This window comes from Panthera uncia (genome assembly GCF_023721935.1).
Source record: "Panthera uncia isolate 11264 chromosome A1 unlocalized genomic scaffold, Puncia_PCG_1.0 HiC_scaffold_17, whole genome shotgun sequence".
NCBI lineage: Eukaryota > Metazoa > Chordata > Mammalia > Carnivora > Felidae > Panthera > Panthera uncia.
In genome coordinates, this window is record NW_026057577.1 from 70,826,381 (window position 1) to 70,846,471 (window position 20,091).

The following is a 20,091-nucleotide window of genomic DNA, read 5'->3' on the forward strand; positions in this document are numbered from 1 at the left end:
TTTCATATAGGAAGCTGTAAAAATAAGAACAGTAACTTCTCCTGTGACGAGAATTTCAGAATGGTTTAAAACAAGGTAGCTTATTTTTGATGTTTATTTTCAACATACAGGGGCTGGTGATTTCAAATATAAGGGGCTAGTTATATCGTAACCACACTACTGAAGTAAAAATACTTTGCCCATGAAATTCCCTCAAAATTTATGGTTTTTAGAAAAGGAATAATGAAATTTCTATCACGATTTTTTAGAATCGTTTTAAGTTCCACATTTACACTGATGTTAACCTAACATTATATGGAACTGTGCACAGATTCCAAAGCCCATTTATGAAGATTCAAATACCATCTGTGGAGCTGCAGTAAATTACCCTGTAACATTAATCTTTAAACCAGGCACTAAATCAGAACAGAAACATACCAAAGAGATTTAAAGCAAGAGAGTCATAACTGAATTATCGAGATTAATGTAAATAGTTTCACATATAAGAGTTGCAGGTTCTCAATATTACACTGTCTTCACTTTGAATGAAACATATAAAATTACATCCAAATCTTAAAAATGAATTACTAATATCTAAGTGACACCAGTGGTTTTTGTACATACAACAAGAACTGAAAAGGATGGCTGAATGGTGTTGTTAATGTAAGCGTGCTCCGAATTAAGAAATACAGCAACAAAATTTATATTTTATAAAATAGATACATTAGGAAGTGACTATTAACGTTACAAAAATAAACTTAGCTTTACAAAAGGGAATCTTTTTTTTTAAATTTTTTTTTTAACGTTTATTTATTTTTGAGACAGAGAGAGACAGAGCATGAACAGGGGAGGGGCAGAGAGAGAGGGAGACACAGAATCGGAAGCAGGCTCCAGGCTCTGAGCCATCAGCCCAGAGCCCGACGCGGGGCTCGAACTCACGGACAGTGAGATCGTGACCTGAGCTGAAGTCGGACGCTTAACCGACTGAGCCACCCAGGCACCCCCAAAAGGGAATCTTTAAGCCAAACCTAGACTTCTTAAAAGATGTCGATCGGCAGAATTTTCACGTAAATGAAACTCTTCAGGATAATGAAGAAGGATAATTAGAGCACTATGTGTCATCAAATTCAAAATGCCATTAATTTTAAGGTTTGTCATTATTCCCCATACCACTTAGGAAGAAAAAAACACTGCCAATTAAACTATGACACAATGTTTTGTTTTGTTTTTTTTTAATGTTTATTTTTGAGAGAGAGACATAGAGAGTGTGAGTTGAGGAAAGGGCAGAGAGACAGGGAGACACAGAATCCAAAGCAGGCTCTAGGCTCTGAGTTGTCAGCACAGAGCCCGACGTGGAGCTCGAATCCACGAACCATGAGATCATGACCTGAGCCGAAGTCAACATTCAATCAACTGAGCCACCCAGCGCTCCTGACACAATGTTTTCTTATGACACTAACTGCAAGATATATTTGTATGTTATGTAGTTACAACTGCATCTTGTAATCAGTGAAATACAATATTTTATAATAGACTTGCCTATTAATGCACTTAATGAGTATGTTTGTATGTAAGAGCAATCTAATTTTGAAATCTAGTCACGAGGTAACAAATTTTATTGAATATAAAGCATTGAGAGGACATTGACCATATATTTTTTATCTTCTCTGAGGGCAGAAGTGGACGAAGAGCAACTGATACATTGGTAATTTTGGTTTGCTTGGGTAATTTACTGATTCACTAATATTCCTACTTTTTTCCACCAAGGATTTAAGGCAGATGACAAGAAGATCACATCCAATAAAATAATTAGGGAAATAAGAAATAAAATATCAGAACTGGGGAAAAGAACAAAAGCAAACAGATTGTAAGAATTCATTTCAATTAGATATAAAAATAATTTATGACTAACAAAATAGGTCCTAGATTTTTATTTTTCACTTATTTAAAAAAATAAGCCATAATATATTTGTCTGTGACAGTTAATGGACAATTTTGTCAGAAGTATGTAGGACCCTCCTAATCTCAAGTAATTTCCATAAAAAAGAGTATTACAGTGTTCTATTACATGCTAAAAGATAGATACCAAATAAAAGTATAACCAAGAGAGAAATTAAAAACTGGGGGAAATAACCCCAAAACATCAGAAGCTTTCCTTTGAAAAGATTAATTTTATTGCAGCAATTGCTAAAGTAGGATTAACATGAACAACCAGTGGATGAAGTCTGTGTATGTGCAAATGTTAAAACCGTTCTGTGGTACAGCCACTGCTAAGCTATCTTAGGATACAGGTGGGTAAATGAATGGGACCACCATTCGTTTACAACTTGAAGGTACTAGCTGGAATGAATACTTGTGCAAGTAGGCCCTCCACATAGTGGGTCATAGGCTTGATGCAGTAAAAGGTAAGTGCAGCAAGATGACCCAGGGCATTGTATGAACATTTAGATCTATTTCAAAATCACAAATGGGAAAATAATCTGCTGACAGATCAGTTCAAGAGCTTAAAAAGTAGGATCTTTCTGTATTTAGTCACCCCACATTTTCTCTTCTCTCTACATCAGATAACATAAGCATCTGACTGTGGCACGTACATTACGTTTTCCAAGAAACTAGACAACTATGGGGCATATCCAAAATGTTTCTTTGGGAAAGCTCTCCTCTTCAATTCACATAGTTTTTGTTGGACTAACAGTTACAATGTCATGCTCAGCCCCAACCCTTTCAAGACATGGCTAGGCCAGGCTGGCCAATCACAGCCAGTCCTACTATTCAATCTCTTTGGCTTCAGTGATTAGTTCAGGGATCATCATAGTACCCAAGCAGGGCCAATAATTTTCACTAACATTCTTATTCGGATGCTAGCACTTTTTCTCTGGGATATTGCTAAATAGAAGATGCTACATCTGCTTATATCTACCCTCCCTGTACCCGGTGAGAGAAAGCCCTGTTTTAAGAAAGAAAGAATGAGGCCAAATGGCAAAGAAAAGTAGAGAAGAAGATGGAGAGAGAGTCTGGATGACAGAGTTTGAGCCCCAATATCTAGTTGTACCAGAAGTAGATTTACCCTTGGGTTTCTCCATTTACATGAATCATTAAATTACTTTTGTTTGCTAAGAAGTTTGAATAGGAGTAATGCGACTTATAATGAAGGAAGTCTCTACTAACACAGTAATTTAAAAGACTAGATTGTATTCTACTCTTTTTTTTTCAACTTCTATAAAATGTGAGAATGATATTCATGTGTGCATATTTGAATTCATGTGTACATATTTGAATCTGTGAAATAACTATACAGTACATTTTAATAGTAGCATCTAAAAAAATGTTAATACATGTTTTTAAGTAATCTCTACAGCCAACACGGGGCTCAAACTTACAACCCTGAAATCAAGAGTCTCATGCTCTCCCAACCGAGCTAGTCAGGCAGCAAAATGTTAATATGTGTTTAAGGGCAAGAAGGGTCTGAATTATCCAAGTAAGTGCTACAGATAACCACACAGGTAAGTAATCCAAAATAATTCATATTCAGTTTTCTAATATTTAATATTTATTCAGTTTTTTAATATTTACATAATGAAGAGAGGAGGGCAGTGGGAGAGGGGAAGGAGCTTATTCTCCTTACTATGTTTTTCTAGGCACAACTAAAAGTAGTTTACATTTGCTGAAAATACATGAGCATAATATTGGGAAAAAGAGGCACAGAAATGTACTGGGGGAAAAAAAAAGGAATGCTAACCAAAGATGGTTTTACTGCAGATAATTCCCTGAAAAAACAATGCACTCATAAACAACTGAGAGCTAGGTGCAGCTATTTCTCTTGGGTAAGAAGGCCATGGGCACTGGGCAACAAGTGCTTTTCCAGAATGAATTTTCATATTGCTTGCACTTTAACATGTAAACCATTGTAAAAATGGACTAGGAAAAAAACCTGTCATCTCGCATTATGATTTGAATGAACTATAAGTCCACCTCGAGTTACAAACAACTCCAATAAAAATACCTGTGTTCTCAGAATGATTACTTACCTTCCACTTTCTAAATATCCTTATTAAATTCCCACATAGTTAACTATTAGAAACCTTAAGTAACTAGGCTATCTACCTCTGGCTATTCTCTGTTGGTAGTAAGGGTCTGAAAAGGCAATGGCCTCATGGAATGCATTAGACATGAATCTGATACCATAAGCAAATGTCTCAAAATTATTCACCTAACAACTATTTAATCATACATACTTTGGGGATTTTCAGAAGTAATACATATTCATAAGAAATAGACCTATCAGTGCTGGATCCTAAAAGATTTCTGGCCTGTTTTCTAAACAAAATTTGCCTGTGGGGCACCTAGGTGGCTCAGTTGGTTAAGCAATTGATTCTTGATTTCAGTTCAGGTCATGATCTTATGGCTCAGCTCATGGGTTCGAGCCCCATATTGGGGCTGTCAGCACAGAGCCTGCTTGGGATCCTCTCTCTCTCTCTGCCCCTCCTCTGCTCGTGCTCTCTCTCCCTCTCTCGCTCTCAAAACAAATAAGATTGAAAAAACAAACAAAACAAAACAAAAACCAAAAAAAAAAACCCCACAAAATTTGTCTGTTGAAATAACTTAGGCTAAAAAGTGTCACTTACACCATACACAAAAATAAATTCAAAATGGATGAAAGACCTAAATGTGAGACATGAAACCATCAAAATTGTATAGGAGAAAACAGGCAGCAACCGCTTTGACCGTGGCCACAGCAACCTCTTACTTTACGTGTCTCTGGAGGCAACGGAAATAAACAGAAAAATGAACCCTTGATAATGGGACCATATCAAGATAAAAAGCTTCCGCACAATGAAGGAAACAATCAAAAAAACTAAAAGTCAACCTTCGGAATGGGAGAAGATAGTGGCAAATGACATATCAGATAAAGGATTAGTATCCAAAATCTATAAAGAACTTCTCAAACTCAAACTCAAAAAACAAATAATCAAGTGAAGAAATGGGCAGAAGACATGAATAGACAGTTCACCAAAGAAGATATCCAGATGGCTAACAGACACAGGAATAGATGTTCAACATCACTCATCATCAGGGAACTACAAATCAAAACCATAATGAGATACCACCTCACACCTTTCAACATTGCTAAAACTAACAACTCAGGAAACAACAGATGTTAGTGAGGATGCAGAGAAAGGGGAACCCTTTGTATTGCTGGTAGGAATGCAAACTGGTGCAGTCACTCTGGAAAACAGTATGGAGGTTCTTCAAAATATTAAAAAAATTTTTTTTAATGTGTATTTATTTTTTAGAGAGAGAGAGAGAGAGAGAGAGAGAGAGAGAGAGACAGTGTGAGTGGGGAGGGGCAGAGGGAGAGGGAGACACAGAATCCGAAACAGGTTCCAGGCTCTGAGCTGTCAGCATAGAGCCCGGCTCAAACTCACAAACTGTGAGATCATGACCTGAGTTGAAGTTGGATGCTTAACTGACTGAGCCACCCAGGTGTCCCAGTTCTTCAAAATATTAAAAACAGAACTACCCCATAACCCAGCAATTGCATTACTAGGTACTTACCCAAAGGATATAAAAATGCTGATTCAAAGGGGCACATGCACCCCAATATTTATAGCAGCACTATCAGCAATAACAAAATTATGGAAAGAGCCCAAATGTCTACTGACTGATGAATGGATAAAGAAGATGTGGTATATCTATACAGTGGAATGCTACTCAGCAATGAAAAATAATGAAATCCTGCCATTTGCAACAATGTGGATGGAACAAGAGGGTATTATGCTAAGCAAAATAAGTCAGTCAGAGAAAGATAGGTATCATATGATTTCACTCATATGTGAAATTTGAGAAACTCAACAGATGAACATGGGGAAGAGAAGGAAAAATAAGATAAAAAGAAAGAAGGAGGTAAACCATAAGAGACTCTTAAATAGAGAACAAACTGAGGGCTGCTGGAGGAGAGCTGGGTGGAGGGTAGGTTAAATAGGTGATCAGCATTAAGAAGGGCACTGGTTGGGATGAGCACTGGGTATCATATGCAAGAGATGAATCACTGGGTTCTACTTCTAAAGCCAAGACTACACTGTATGTTAACTAATTTGAATTAAAAAAAAAAGTATCACTTGGTATTTAAAGACAAAGCATGGATGTCAAGACACATGTGTTTATTGATGGCTCTGAAACTGGTGAGTTTGCTTGATTTGGGAAAAATATTCAGTCTTCAAATTCTACGTTGATACTAAGGACTCATTTTAGGTAGTTTTATTAGAATTACTATATGTGAAAGCATTTCAGTATTTATGGATGGAAGCAACATTAGACTTATTTAAAGTTTGTTTGCTTGTTTGTTTTTTACAAAAAAGAGCATTATGAAGCACTGCATTGTTCTTTATGGCTTCCTAAGTACTTTGCAATGATTTTTATGAGGATTTTTTTTTTTCAGGGCGTTCTAAGAATGACTTTACAGGAGTATGTTATAGCAGTCATTTTTATTTCACATGAGAATTAAACACAGATGGATTAATTATTTTTCATAGTTAAATTATATGGTACACAAATTTAGACACCTATTCAATCTCTAGTGTCATGGGCAGAGACAGTAGAACTGTTCCATGACAGTCAACTTGAGTTTCTAATCAAATGTATTTTTGCAAACAAAGGAAACTAGGCTACTACTACGTAACACATTTCCTTTGGTGCCTTATAGTTTTTTTCAATAACCGAAACCTTCTCAGTATTTATAATATCATAATAAGCTTAAAGGAAATACCTTTTTTTATCAAAAGCCTCGTGGCGGCAATTGACTCTAGAGAACAACAGGCCAGCAGATCTGCTGACTATTAATTTCTGTAGATTTGCTAATCAGTAGTGTCAAGGCAAACCATCAGGAAGCTTTATATCAATACTATACTAAACTATTCTAGTTCTCAGAAGGAAGGCCTTAAAAACCTCAAATCTTAGTAATAAGGCTTAGGCTATTTGTCATCAGTCAATATAAAAACCAGCCACATGAAGAATAACTTTTTTTTTCTTAACTAACAATATCAACAAAAATAATATAATTAAAGAAATTATCTATTGTGTTGCTCACTGTCACCTGAGGAATGATATGTTAATCTTTACATTTAACGTTAAGAAAATATTTCTCGTGGAAAAATATTCCATGCTCATGGATAGGAATAACGAATATTGTCAAAATGTCCATACTATCCAAAAAAATCTACAAATTTCATGCAATCCCTATCAAAACACCAACAGTTTTTTTTTCACAGAACCAGAACAAACAAACCTAAAATTTATATGGAACCATCAAAGATCTCAAATAGCCAAAGAAATCTTGAAAAAGGAAAATAACACTGGAGGTCTCACAATTCCAGGTTTCAGGTTACACCACAAAGCTGTAGAAATCAAAACAGTATGGTATGAGCACAAAAAAGGACACATAGATTAATGGAATAGTATAGAAAGCCCAGAAACAAAACCATGATTATATGGTAAAATAATCTTCGACAGAAGAGGCAGGAATATGCAATGAGAAAAAGTCTCTTCAACAAATGGTGTTGGGACTGGACAACTACATGCAAAAGAATGAAACTGGGCCACTTTCTTTCACCACACACAAAAATAAGCTCAAAATGGATTAAGAAACTAAATGTGATATCAGAATTAAATGCTTCTGCACAGAAAAGGAAACTATTGACAAAACTAAGACAACTTGCTGAATGGGAGAAGATATTTGTAAATGACATATTTGATAAAGGGTTAGTTATCCAAGATATATAAAGAACTTATAAACCTCAACATCCAAAAACCAAATAATCCAATTAAAAAATGGGCAGAAGACATGACCAGACATTTCTCCAAAAAAGACATACAGATTGCTAACAGACACATGAAAAGATGCTCAATGTCACTCATCAGGGAAATGCAAATCAAAACCACAATGGGATATTACTTCACACCTGTCAAAAAGGCTAAACTCAAAAACACAAGGAACAAATGCTGGCGAGGATGTGTAGACAAAGGATCCCTTGTGTACTGTTGGTGGGAAACTGGTGCAGCCAATCTGGAAGACAGTGTGGAAGTTCCTCAAAAAATTAAACGTAGAATTACCATATGATCCAGTAATTCCACTACTGAGTATTGAGCCACAGAATATGAAAACACGAATTCAAAAGGATACATGTATCTCTATGTTTATTGCAGCATTATTTACAATTGCCAAATTATGGAAGCAGTGCCAAGTGACCATTGATGGATGGATAGAGAAGTGGTATACATGCATGCTTTCTGAAGACAACATTAGGAAAGTTGAAGTCAACTACAGGAAAAAAATTGGAAATACCATAAATACATGGAGGTTAAAGAATATCCTGCTAAAGAATAAATGGGTTAACCAGGAAATTAAAGAAGAAATAGAAAAATACATAGAAACAAATGAAAATGAAAAACAACAGTCTAAAACCTTTGGGATGCAGCAATACTGGTCATAAGAGGGAAGTATATAGTAATACAGGTCTACTTCAAGAAGCAAGAAAAATCTCTAATACACAACCTAACCTTACACATAAAGGAACTAGAAAAAGAACAACAAATAAAGCCTAAGGCCAACAGACAGAAGAAGGGGAATAATAAATATTGGAGCAGAAATAAATAATATAGAAACAAACAAACAAAACAGTAGAACAGATCAATGAAATTAGGAGCTGATTCTTTGAAGGAATTAATAAAATTGATAACCCCCTAGCAAGACTTACCAAAAAGGACCCCAAATCAATAAAATCTCAAATGACAGAGGAGAGATCAACAACACAGAAATACAATTGTAAGAGAATATTATGAAAATTATACACCAACAAATTGGGCAATATGGAAGACATGAATAAACTCCTAGAAACATATAAACTATCAACTTCCTGTGCTGAAACAGGAAGAAATAGAAAATTTGAACAGACCCATAACCAGCAAAGAAATTGAATCAGTAATCAAAAATCTCCCAAAAAACAAAAGTCCAGGGCCCGATGGCTTCCAAGGGGAATTCTATCAAACATTTAAAGAAGAGATAATACCTATTTTTCTCAAGCTGTTTCAAAAAACAGAAATTGAAGGAAAACTTCCAAACTCATTCTACAGGAGCAGAATTATTTTGATTCCAAAAAGACAAAGACCACATTAAAAAAGAGAATTATAGGCCCATATCGTTGATGAACATGGATACAAAAATTCTCAATAAAATACTGGCAAATGGAATCTAATAGTACATTAAAAGAATCGTTCAACAATCAAGTAGGACTTATTACTGGACTGCAAGAGTGGTTCAATAGTTGCACGTCAGTCAAAGTGATAAACCACATTAATAAAAGAAAGGCTAAGAATCATATGATCTTTCAATAGATGCAGAAAAAACATTTGAGAAAGTACAGCAGTAGGATAGATGGAACATACCTCAACATCATAGAGGCCATACATGAAAGACCCACAGCTAATATTATGCTCAAGGGGGAAAGACAGAGAGCTTTTTCTCTATGGTCAGGAACATGACAGGGATGCCCACTCTCACCATTGTTATTTAACATACTATTGGAAGTTCTAGCCTCAGCAATCAGGCAACAAAAAGAAATAAAAGGCATACAAACTGGCAAGGAAGAAATCAAACTTTCATTATTTGCAGATAAATTATTTGCAGACAGGATACTCTATGTAGAAAACCCAAAAGACTCCACCAAAAAATTGCTAGAACTGATACACGAATTCAGTAAAGTCGCAGGATATAAAATCAACATACAGAAATCTGTTGCATTTCTATACATCAATAATGAACCAATAGAAAGAGAAATCAAAGAATCAATTCCATTTACAACTGCACCCAAAACTATAAGATACTTAGGAGTACACTTAACCAAAGATATAAAAGATCTGTAGTTTAAAAATTATAGAACACTTATGGAAGAAATTAAAGATGATACAAAAAATGGAAAAACATTCCATGCTCATGGATTCGAAAACAAATATTGTTAAAATGTTTACACTACCCAAAGCAATCTATGCATTTAATGCAATCCCTGTCAAAATACCAGGAAAGAATATCCATTGGGAAAAAAGTCTCTTGAACAAATGGTACTGGGAAAACTGGACAGCAGCATGCAGAAGAATGAAACAAGGCCAATGTCTTACACCATACACAAAAATAAATTCAAAATGGATGAAAGACCTAAATGTGAGACATGAAACTGTCAAATCCTAGAGGACAATACAGGCAGCAACCTCTTTGATCTCAGCCACAGCAACTTCTTACTAGACATGTCTCAGAGGCAAGGGAAACAACAGCAAACATGAACTATTGGGATCTCATCAAGATAAAAGGCTTCTGCACAGCAAAGGAAACAATCAACATAACTAAAAGGCAGCCAATGGAATGGTAGAAGATATTTGCAAATGACACATCTGATGAAGAGTTAGTATCCCAAATCCATAAAGAACTTCTCAAACTCAACACCCAAAAAACAAATAATCCAGTGAAGAAATGGGCAGAAAACATGAACAGACATTTCTCCAAAGAAGATATCCAGATGGCTAACAGACACATGAAAAGATGTTTAACATCACTCATCATCAGGGAAATACAAATCAAAACTACAGTGAGATACCATCTCACACTTGTCAGAATGGCTAAAATGAACAACTTGGTTAACAGCAGACGTTGGTGAAGATGTGGAGAAAGGGGAACCCTCTCACACTGTTGGTGGGAATGCAAACTGGTGTAGCTACTCTGGCAAACAGTATGGAGGTTGTTCAAAAAGTTAAAAATAGAACTACCCTATGATCCAGCAATTGCACTATTAGGTACTTACCCAAAGGATACAAAAATACAGAACTGATGGATTACCAGAGGGGAAGGGCGGTAGGGAGACGGATGAAATAAGGTGAAGGGGATTAAGAGAATACTCATCTTGATGAGCACTGAGTAATACATAGAATCGGTGAATCACTATATTGTACACCTGAAACTAATATAATTCTGTATGTTAACTATACTGGAATAATAATAAAAACAAAAATAAAATATTTTTCCTAATACATTCTGGAAGATTCATGTAATTAGCTTCAACTGAGACTAAGGTACATAAGTACTGAGACCTATGTAACTTTTTTGCTATGGCTGCCAGGATTGTAACCACTACATTTAACTCTGAATTGCAGTAACTAATCATAGCCTAGATTTTTTGTCAAAAAAAACTCTTTTCACTTTTCCTTTCATTCCTGACTTTTGGTCTTTTCTCCTGGTTCTCATACTCTCCACTTAACAACTCCTAGTTACCCGTGAAGTCTTAGTTCAGGTTGTCCTGGCTCTTAATAACGTTCCTGGATATCCCTCAGTGAGTTATGTGCTCCTTTCTCTGTGCTGCTCATTTGCCCATTCCTCTAATATGGGCCACCTGTTGAGGTGATTTTTGATTTTCTCACTTCTTTACTCAATCTAGCCTATATGTTCCTTGTCTAATTCTGAGTCTTCAGTGCTTAGCCCCTAATAGGTGCTTAGTAGATACTCAGTCACTGAGGAAGTACAGAAGTATAATGCAATGGCTTATGGGAATGTAAGAATGTGGAACCTGGAGGAAGAGCAGGAGTTGATCTGTGGGCTACAGCAAGGATGTCTGGAAGATGGTGAACAGCTGCCATCCTCAGTGTTCGCCTTTCGCTTGCCTTGTTATGGTGCATTACTTTTGATCTATGTAGCTCTTATTTCATATACTGTATTTATATGAATATCAGTATATATGTGCACATGTTTTCAGAACAGTGAGAAATGAAATCATCGCTCTATAAATTTAATAATATTTGCAAGAATATAAAAATACATGTAGTCAGATCATGTAATTATACATGCGTATTTGTGATTGGGGCAGGTGGAGTTTTATGGGTGAATCTTAGAATGTACATGGAGATAAACATGCTAAAGATTTATGAGATATTCCACTGAATACATGGAATCATTATTGTCCTCATTAAAACAATGATAGAAAATCTATACTAGCTTTTTAGTAGAAAGTGGTATTTCATTTATATGTGGTTTTATTTCAACTGCAGTATCACTGGATCAACTGTGAGAAAATATTTAAATCTCACAAATTCAAGTACCTTCTGTTTCCTAAATGTTCACATGGTGTATATATGTGCACAGAGAATGTTCACCAAATAAATTGTTTACTGGCTAATGCAAGAAACTCAGTTTAAAAATAAAAATGATATAATTTTTTATGGAGGGTGCCATTTCTGGAAACTCAAATAAAAAGGATAAAGATTCTTTCACTTCTCATTTAAAACCATAACATTTCTGTTAGTATTTTGCTTAAAATTTCTTGGCCCAGAAGACAAAAATTTATGGCTTTAGATTAACTACTTTAATGATGTGACACAGAAACAGCAAAATGTTCTTTTCTACCTATGGTGTTGGTGTGATTGCTTCTTCAGGAGAGAAAAGAACACAATAAATTCCTGTATGGTAAGTCTTTTCCCACTTCTCTTTAGTTTAAATCTCAAAGGTAATACATATTTACAGACAGAGAAGAGCAATAAAAATATGTGTGAAATGAGGTAATAATCTACAGTATTTGCATGTACTTAATGAGTTACTATTACAGAAAGAATGATTTACACTTCCTGTACTGAGAAAACTTACTCGGTGTCTACTTAGATTTAGCAGTAGTCTTAAAACAATCAGTGTCTAAACACTTGCTATCAGCTGTTTTAGCTCTGCTTTTCATCAATATAACACAATCATAACAAATTAAAGGCAAGTCACTTGACTGTCCTGTTACATTAGCTTGATGAAATTAGTGGCTGGCAATGCTTAGTGGAAAGTGACAGGGCTTTCTCAATAGGTTCACATATCAATTTTTCTGGAGAGAGTGAGAATCATCTTTATCAAAATATCCAAAATTTTCTCTTCCTTCCTTCCTTCCTCCCTCCCTCCCTCCCTCCCTCCCTCCTCTCTCCCTTCTCTCTTTCTTCCCTTCCTCCCTTCTTGTTTCCTTTCTTTTTTCTTTTCTTTTCTTCTCTTTTCTTTTCTTTTCTCTTTCTCTCCCTCTCTGTCTCTCTTTCTTTCTTTTCCTTTCTTGCAACCCAACCAGCACTGGAACAGAAAATATTCAAAATTTTCTTCCTAAGATAATATTGCTCAAACTCACTGAGGAGATTTCAATTGTTCTGTTCCCAAAATAGATACAAGTAAATAGCTACTGTAATTCTTTAGCCCATAAAGTTATTGGTTGGGATGGAAGAAATGTTATTTTTCTGAAATGTTCCCTTAGAGTGGTGATCTGTCTATGTGAATGGCCTGGAGACAGGATGCAGATCCGAAGCAGTTTGACTCTATGGGTAATGTTCTTTCCTTTCTATCACGCCACCTCTTATTTAACTCTTTTGTAGAAAAAAATAAACAAGTCTCTTTGCCTTCCTATACCTCCCCCACATCTCACACTTACATTTTCTCTATATCAGGAGTGGTGGGTGTTATGGGTTGAATTGTGTCCTGTTGAAATGTGTATTTTGAAGTCTTAACCCCAGTATCTCGGAATGTGACCTTATTTGAAGACAGGGCCTTTACAGAGGTGATTAAATTAAATGACATTATTAGGGTGGGCCCTAATCCCATCTGACTGGTGTCCTTATAAAAACAGGAAAATTGGACACAGAGACATGCACAGAGGGAAGATGTTATGAAGAGACAAGAAACAGAAGATGGCCACATACAAGCTGAGGAGAGAGGTCTGAAACAGATTTTCCCTCACAGCCCTCAGAAAGAACCAATCCTGCCCCCACCTTCATCTTGGACTTTGGATCTTTAGAACTGTGAGACAATACATTTCTGTTCTTTAAGCCACCCAGTTTGTGGTGCTTTGTTATGGCAGCCCTAGCAAATGAATACAGTAGGTTTTGAACCAAAAAGCTAGAGGGTGTGAACATTTTATAGTATGTATAAAGGCAGGATTGGGCTACATTTGGAAGAGCCACAGTATATCAGAATAGAGAGGTTAAATGGGAATCATAGTAGGAAGATCAGTGTCACCCTATTCGGTCCATTCCTAGAGTCTGTCTCCTAGCTCCCATATTCAGTCTGTGGTGCATTGTTTTGTTCTTATTTGTGGAGATTCATACAATTATTACAGGCTAGAAATGAGTTCAGAGACCATTCCTTTCAGTGACTTAACACTGTATGGGTTTTCAAAAAGCTTTCATCTATACCCTTCAAGTCAAAACTATCATCTGTTCCTTTACCTAGTTGTCATTTGAGAACTGAGGAAATGGACTTTATGACTATTTTCCAGTTACTACAATTTTGAAAGTTGTTTCCTAATATCAGATAGTAAGGTTTCTGGCAACTGAGACTACTGTTTCTACTTTTTCTGTTTTCTCATTTATTCACTTTTGGCTATTAATTGTTGAGCACCCACTATGTGAAAGTTCCTAGGGATGCAAAGGAATGACTTATGAGCTATAAATAAAGCACAGACAAGTAGAGTGGAAACACAATGGAGGGAAAAATTATTGAGTGCCTACTGTATTAAAGGGAAGTCCTAGGGGGTTCTTTCTATATTACCCTATTTTATGCTTTTATCAAATCTCTCACCCTGTGGATTGCTAGACATATTTTACACATGAGAAAAAGGAGCTGAAAGAAATAACTCACTTAGAGACTGTAGGTTACTGAGCTGGGATTTTAATCTGGGAATGCCTGTGTCCCTAACTATGGCTTGGTTATAGGTCCACACTCCCACTGCAGGTAGGTCCCTCTGGTTTAGAATATTTGTTAACACTGGTGTTATCAGAGACAATACATATTATAAAAAGACTATAAATAAAATCTAAATGAAGACCTTCCCCCAATATCTGATAACCCCATGGTATTTATTACAAGTTGCAATCACAAGTTTATTTGCTTAACGTCCAAGCCTAACCATACTTTAAGCTCCTTGAGGGTTACGATGGGCCTATTTTTGGTCACCATTGCATCTTAGCACCTAGGACACTACTTGTTATATAGGGCATTCAATTAATATTTGCTGAATGAATACAGAAGCAAATAATTAAATCTAGTTGAAATTTTAATTGGGCTGGTGCTATGAGCTGAATTGTTTCCCCACAAACATTCATACATTGAAGTCCTAACTCCCAGTACCCTAGACTTTATTTGGAGATATTTACCGAGATAATTAAGTTAAAATGAGGTCTTAATCCAATGCATAATCCAAGTGCATAATCCAATGATTGGAGTCTTTATAAGAGGAGGAAATTGGGACACAGGTAGCTACACAAGGAAGATAATGTGAAGACACAGGGTGAAGGCGGGCCTCTACAAGCCTGATACAGATCCTTCTCTCATAGCCCTCAGAAGGAACCAACCTTGCTCACATCTTGATCACAGCCTTCTAGACTCCAAACCGTGAAAAAATAAATTTCTGTTCTTTAAGCTCCCCAAGCTGGAGTACTTGTTACGGCAGCCCTGGCAAACTAAGACATGGTATACTGAACCAAACTCTCCTTTAACAAAAAGGTATATATTAAGATTTGCCCACTACTCAGTCAATAATAGTCAAAGTTTTACAGCTGTTCTAGGAACATAATCATCCATTTTAAGATAATAAATCAACTTAAAGCATCTTATACACTGCCCTGGCCATTGCACCAACAACTAAAAGGAGTTCTACACCATACATCCTGGGGGGAAGAAGAAGACTAATTATTAAACAATGCAGTTACTCTTTTGGAGAAAAAGAAGAGATATAACAGGTTGTACAGTTTTAGAAACGAATATTGAATCCAAAATGTAGTGAATTCTCAGGAAGGCCTCAATTCTTCCTTTTCCAACCCTAGTCTTTGGCAGGCAGTCAGTAGCAGAGTCAACAGTAATAAGTGAAGTTGGTTGGTACTTCATCATTTTGTTGGAAACTGGGGGATGAAAGTCTAAAAAGCCCAAGTTCAATGCCAAAGTAGCTAATTTTGTCTGTAGCAGAATTCACAGCAGGGTTCCGAGCTAAAAGTGAGGTGGCAGGGCAGCAGCCCAACACACTGATGTGCTGCACTGTTTTCTGAAGATAGCCCCGGTAAACAACACAGTCTCTTCAAGATGGTCTGGTAACGTTTCTATTCACTGGTGTAACTGTGATTATGCTAATGCTTTGCGTTAAGGATTTTACTGGGTATAGGGGTAGATTCATTTCATGACAGTTCAGCTTTCACCTGGCTGGGGCTGTAATCACTGGAACTGACCCTGCCTTCAAACCTAGAAGTCTATGGATCTTATTTATATTCATTTGGTTTCTTCAAATACGACAAGCAAGGAGGATTCTACTGTGATAAAAACAGGATTTTGATACTTTGAAATGGTTTTTAAAATTGAAAAGTAAACATTCAGAAACATGAAGATGATTTGGGCTTATATTATATTCTAAATATGGGTTAACACCACTGAGGTATATAAACACACTGATTGTAATTGTAAATTACCATGTTGTGCAGGAAAACAGACATATGGCAGGTGTCTTCACTCACTAAGCTATACTACAGCTCTTTAACATTAATGGGCATCTGATTTAAAGGAAAAAACTAATTTTTAGCAATGTGTCTCTGATATATCCCAATACTCCTCCGTTTAGAGAACTGCCTTTCTTTTTAAAGAAACTACAGATCTGACTAAAAATGAAAAGGCCAAATTTAATATTTTGAAATAAAATTGCCTTATAATTAAAAATTACCATTTTATAGATAAAAAAAGACTGGAAAGAATGAATACTTTTAGGAACCCTAGATTTCCTAGCACCTTCCTTTAGAAATGTTTCTTAAATATTTTTATGTATAATACATATAGCAGAACAATTTTATAAAATCACCAACGATAGTTAATGTATATATTTCTATATGTAACACACCTTTTCCTTAAAAAATAAAAAGTATCATAAAGCTTAATAAACTGTTTTGCCTCACTCAACAATCTATTCTGAATTTTGTGAAAACTGTAACTCTATAATACAATTTTTAACATATATGGTGGTCCTTTTGATTTACTTAGCCTTTGTTGAACATTTAGGGTGTTTCTAACTTTTTGGTGCTAAAAAAATGCTTTAATGACCACCCTCATCATTAAATTTTGCACGCACATACAATTTTTTCTTATAAAAATTCATTAAAGTTGAAATGATTGTCCAAAGAAAAATCACATTTTAAAACTTCCCATATGAATTATCCAATAGCCTTTCATGAAGGTTGCCTCAATTCACACTCCCACAAAATGGAATAGTCAAATAATTGTTTGTTAGTTTTGTCTGTAACCACCACCATACTGTTTATTGTAGTTTCATAATATTTGGTAGGACAAGGACACCCTGACTCTCTTCTTCAAAATTTTATTTTCCTAAGTTTTATTCTTTCCATTTACAACCACCTTGTCAAGAAATACTCTCATATTCCACTAGGATTTTATTGGAGGGCATTGTAGTTTTCACTTTCAAAACATTGTTTTACATAGATAATACAATTTTGTACCCTAAAAAAAAATAGATTCTGCCAAGGAAACGAATACTGTTTAGTAAGCAAGACAATTTCTAGAAGAAAGCTATAAACAGAAGTGGCTACAATGAAAAATAAATCTCCTGATGTAGTTTTAGTATAACAGGCAAAGATGTATAGTATGTATACTTGAAAAACATGAAATTATAGAAAACATTTAGATGATATTTCAAGAATAATGTTTTGGAATAAGGGAGCATATCTTAACACTTCAAGTTTTCTTAGACAATAGATAGGAAAGATTCTAGGAACAAGAGAAATTGTTCTTTATGATAGGAAACTCTTTAAAGTGTCAAAGACTGCTGAAAGTATAAGAACAATAAAGGCAATAATTAATAGAGTATTTGGCTGAATTTGAAAGATTTATGTAAGAAGTGGTTCAGGTCCTCTATTCTACGCTGAGCTAGAGATATCCAGAATATACAGATTCAAAGAAAACCAGGAATTACCTGTTAGACTGGTATTGGGTCAAGGGAAAACTCTTGAGAGTAAGGTGGCCAAAGGGAATGTATTTCTAAAATTCTGAAACCGTAGATCTACAAAGAGCTACATCTCCTTTGAGAATGTGATAAAAGCTATCATCACCATCTTTAAAGATGCACACATGTACAAACACACTATTCTGCCTGTACTGTAAAGGGGTTCGACGTCTTCAGGTTAAGAATACTTGCCTTGTCTAAAGAAAACATGAGATAAAGGAAACATTTGATAAAAGAAATATTTCGGAATGATGGTGAAGATCTTATTGAGTGGCTGGAATTCGTGTTTTTAATTGACATTAGGGGAAATTTGGTAAATACGGAGACTCTGGACTACTGTTTGACTTTTGCCTCTGCCAACCATTCCACTGAAAATGTTTTCACTCTAGTATCACTGACACCTTTGCTACCGACATGGTATATCTGACTTGATTTTATGTTACTTTGATCTCTGTATATTTGATACTGTTCAGCACTGACACCACATTGTTGGTTTTCTCCCAATTCTAAGGGCAATTCAATTCTCAGTTTTGGGGGGTTTTATTATTAAGGTTTCTACCCATAATCTTAAATCTTTGAAAAACCTGAAATCCTTTAAAGATCAAAGTTTCCCTAAGGTCCAGCCTTTTCTCTTTACATAGTCAAGTCAAGAGGACCAGTGATGGAAAAATCGCATTTTAAGTTATGTGAAGGCTGATCAATGACACAACGTGGTGCTTGCCTAACCAGAGGTGCAGCAGTTGTGTGCAAGACGCAGCTGTGCAGGTGCTGAGGCAGGTCCTTGGAGCTGTTCCGGAGATCAAAAGCCCATTACCAATTCTCCAAATATGCAGGGGCTACAGAATTCAAGAAGCAGCCTGGGTGAGAGAGAGCCTCCTCATATCTTTTAGGAGCTGAATGTTGACACAACCACAGTTGTTCATCCCAGCATTAAATACTACCTGGCCCTCTGCAGAAACATCTCCCTTTCAAGGTTGTCCAGAAGGGCTGTCTGGGAAAAGGAAGAAATGAGACTGGTGCTCTGTGACTTTTACTGGGAGAGTCCAAGAATAAGTGATTAGTCATCTGTTGAATCTAAAGTTTGTCTCTATCTTCACAAACCTCTATGTATCATCAGTGTTTTATCTTCAAACACTGACAAGAGAAAAATATACATCGGGAGAAATCAGAGAAAACTAGAAAAAAGCAATTAATAGAAATAAAAGCTAAAAGTTAATTAATTATAAAATAAAATAAAAACAGCAGTAAATAAGATAAACATTTTTACAAATACTTGTTCTTTGAAAATACCTATAGATAAATATTTTGTAAGAGCTGATTAAGGGGAAAAAAGGAGAAAGAAAAAACTGACAGATTAGTAATTAAGAAGACAAACTCATATATAATATTTAGTGATGGAATCAGAAAGCAATAAATATCACATGCAGGTATATCTGTTTAGTATATGATGATCAAAATTTACCAATGTAGAAGGAGAAAACCAGAAAAGACCAATTTCGTAGGAGAGATTGGAAAAGTGGTATAAGATATACCATCACAAAAACCAGGGAATGTTGACTCAACCATCACAGATATTCTCTAAGATGCATATCTGAGTTCAAAGGAAAGTAAGGAAAACAGCCAGGTAATAAACCAAATGGAGCTGAGAACCAGAGAAGTAAGCTGGAGCTGAGGCTGAGCAAGTGTTGTCCACCTTGCCAACCTCAGTAAGAAAGGGGTTCCAAACACAATGACCTGGGCAGGACTGTGGATAAACCAGTGGGATTCCATAAGGTGGAGATCTGGATTGAGACCTCCACCTGAAACTGAGCACTCTAAATGAAAAGGTGAATTAGCAGGAAAAAAAAAAGCATCTTTCAAGAAAGGGAGGAGCACAAGAAAACACTTGTATTTCAGCATGGTCCCTTGGGTAGGTTTTGTGTACTCTTTCTGTACCCCTCAAACCTTCCCCCAGAGGTTACTATTATCTTGGACTCTATGTTTATTTTTACATAAAGTTCTGCTTGGTTTTGATTAAAAAAAAAAAAAAAGGTATACTGAAATAATCTTCTGTGTTTGAATTTTTCACCCA

At 35.8% G+C, this 20,091-nt stretch overlaps 2 protein-coding genes across 8 annotated transcripts in view; both read right to left on the minus strand.

The window, feature by feature from the left end:
- FAM172A (family with sequence similarity 172 member A) overlaps window positions 1–20,091 on the minus strand; it is a 422,066-nt gene that overhangs the window by 102,139 nt on the left and 299,836 nt on the right. The gene's annotated exons all lie outside the window — the stretch shown is intronic.
- The window catches only part of POU5F2 (POU domain class 5, transcription factor 2), a 32,874-nt gene continuing 12,783 nt past the window's right edge, over window positions 1–20,091 (minus strand). The window contains exon 1 of the mRNA XM_049648603.1: window positions 1–20,091. This exon is cut by the window's right edge and continues 12,783 nt beyond it. The gene's annotated coding sequence lies outside the window, so the exon portion shown is untranslated.